This window comes from Marmota flaviventris, chromosome 5, assembly GCF_047511675.1.
Source record: "Marmota flaviventris isolate mMarFla1 chromosome 5, mMarFla1.hap1, whole genome shotgun sequence".
NCBI lineage: Eukaryota > Metazoa > Chordata > Mammalia > Rodentia > Sciuridae > Marmota > Marmota flaviventris.
In genome coordinates, this window is record NC_092502.1 from 153,051,004 (window position 1) to 153,054,347 (window position 3,344).

A 3,344-nucleotide genomic window follows, 5' to 3' on the forward strand; every position below is an offset into this window, starting at 1 on the left:
ACCCCTTCCCAAGAAAACTATGGGTTCAAGAATCCTCATCTCAGAATCTGCTTTGGAGAAATCCCAAATTAAAGCACTGGCTTCAACCTACCAGTTTGTTCCTCCCAACTGCCATGTGGGTCCCTTGCTTAGACTCTCCATCTGCTAAAGAATGGCCAAAATTCACTTGCAAAAGAGATATGAGACCAACTTATTTGCTCAGAGTCCCTTGTCCCATTGACAGTTCCCCAGTCCCTTTTCTGCCTACCACCAAATTCAAAGAAAATAATTTGTTAGATAGAAATTACCCAAATACCATCCAAGGCCCATTGACATGCCTGGAAACATTAAATGTGAACTACATCCCAGAAATTCTTCGAGAGTGACAAGGCTTTCTTTATATTTTGCTTTGGTGTTGACAACTGAGAGAAAATGTACACAAAGCAGTCCATGTGATAATTCAGCAAGGGCTGGACAGGGCCATTTCATCTTAAGGGACAGAAACAGAAAGCCTTTTATATAGGATTACTCCTCCAAAATCAACATTTTTGAAATGGTGCCCTTTCTCATCGCCTCCTTCTCTGAAGCATAAACATTTTTAACCACCTCTTTGAATCTCAAGAGTTAGGCCACAAGGCCAGGGTACAAATAATGTGTTCCAGTATTAAATGCTAGATCAGCTATCGGCTGAAATCCCTGGGGTCTTTTAGTACAATGTAGCTGTCTGAAGAGGAAACATTTTTTTTTTCCAAAATAGCAAATTCTGTAGCTCTGAGATTCTGAGTTCTGGATCAGATTTGTTTTGATAATGCATACCTCAGCTTCTCCAGAGAAAGCTCTCTCTTGGTCGTGAAATGACGGCTTCAATTAGACTTGGTTACACCAGTCAAAGCCTGCGATTGTGTTTCAATGGACTGTCGATGTTTTATTCTGCCACCTTTGACATAAATTGTTTTCTGTCTGTGGCTCAGCCCATGCACTGTTCCAAGAAAGCCATCCATGAGGGGAAAATGCCCCTTGCACAATAGCACCATTGATGCCCAATGAGTGAAATGGCGCCTGTATTCCTCTTTCTACCTGTAGAGACCCCGCTCTTAAAATATAAATGTCCACGGGTCATTGAAGAGTGCTAGGATAAGCCAGATGACACAGAAACCCTAGGAAAATGCACATACAACCTAGTGACTTCTTCTTATTGTGTGGAATATTAGGAAAGTTCAGTAACAGAGAAAAATACTGAACCTCTTGGGTAGTATTTTAACATTTCATTTCTTATGATGCCTAATAATTGCAGATTCTTATGGGGTTCAGTGTGGTGTTTCGATGCTTGTATATATTGGGTAATGATCAAGTCAGGGAATTTAGCATATCTATTACCTCAAAATTATCATTTATTCATGGTTTAAAAATTCTCTCTTCTACATATTTTGAAATATGCAAACAATGTTGTTGACTATAGTCATTCCACTATGAAATACAATGCTAACATTTATACCTCCTATCTGACAAATGAATTTTTATTTAGACTTGGGTCCCATTCTCAAGATATCTCATTACGCACATGCAAATATTCCAAAATACAAAAAGAAATCAAAAAGCCAAAAACACTTCTGGTTCCAAGCATTTCAGATAAGAGATACTCAATCCAAACTACATCCTTCTAATTTCATGATTTTATCTGGATCTTGCTCCCATGCTCTCAAAATATAAAACCTAACTTCTTGCAGTATGTGATGCTGAGGAATGCTAGATAAAGTGTTTTGCATTAGATTGTTGTATAATTCAGCTATTACTGTGTAAAAAAATATGCTCGTTACTCAGGCTGGCAGGGGTGGTTTCTCTTCTTCATGTCTCATGTTGACTTTGGGAGAGGGGTGGCAATTTTGAAAAAAATCAGATGGGTTGTCCACCAAGCAAGGATCCAAGCCTCCACCGGTATCACATCCAGTCACATCCCTCTGCCTAGTAGGAATGCACCAGTCACATATCCCGTGGCAAGGATATACTAAAGACACCATTTGGTGCTGTTCTGCATTTGCCCCCATATATGTACTGAGGCCTCTCTGCCTCCGGCTGCTTCTTGACCATGATTGATGTAGGAGTAGAGGCTAAGGTAAGTTCAAGTCCCTTAGTTTGGGTGACTTTGGCTTGAGAACTCCCCATCAATCTGGCCAAACACTCCACAAATTGCACTGCAGTGTGTGTCACCTTCAGTCCTCTCCCCCACTCTCCTGCCCCTGTCAGCTCTGTACCTGAGCTGAAAACTCTTTCCACCTTCTCAACCCCCTCCCTTTATCCTTCACAAGCAAGTCACCTGGCCAACCCCAAAACCAGGGAGTGGAAAATTTTACTCCCCTACAGATTAGGTCATTATAATTCTTCTATAGTGTAGTGAAACATAGGAAGTAGATGTTCAATTTGCCATAGGAATAGAATGTAAAATAATTTATGGAAGTGACATGTGAAAAAACAATATAAAGAAATGAATGCAATATGCAGAAACCTAAGATAACCCCCAAATTCTCACTCTGATCACTGATCAGGTTATTAATCAGTTGTCTCTGTGTTAGTCAAAAGACAGGCTATACTGGAAATAGCTGACCCAGACAGGTCAGGTGAGCCCTAAAGAGAAATCAGACTGTCCTGCTGGCTTTGAAGGAGTAAACTAGCCCATGGGAACAGGTCATGTGGCAGTGTCTTGAAGATGGCCTCTAGGGGCTGAGAGAAGTCCCACCCAGGACTGAAAATTGGTGCAACCCCTCTGGAAAGCAGTATGGAGTTACCTCAAAAAAAAAAACTAGCAATGGAACCACCATTTGACCCAGTTATCACACTCCTGAGTGTATATCCAAAGGAGTTAAAATCAGTATACTACAGTGACACAGCACAGCAAGGTTTATAGCACTTCAGTTCACAATAGTTAAGCTATAGAACCAACTTAGGTGCCCTTTGACAGTTGAATTGATGTTTTAAATGTGGATGTATACACAATGGAGTATTACTGGTCATAGAGAATAATTTTTGCCAGTGAATGGATGGATCTGGAGACTATCATGCTAAATAAAATAAGCCAATCCCCAAAACCTGAAGGCAGAATGTTCTCTCTGATATGTGGATGCTAAACTACAACAAGTGGGGAGGGGAAGAATAGAAGTTCAATGGATTACACAAAGGGGAAAAAAGGTGGGGGGAAGTCGGTGGAATGAATTGGACATGACTTTCCTAGGTAGACAACTTTCCCATGTACAAGGCATCATAAATACCTTGACATGAAAGGAATAGAGTACTAGACTTTACACTTTTGATTTTGTCTCTGCTGGACACTCCTCTCGGCTAGGAAGTCTCCCCGGCTGGCTCTCCTTCTT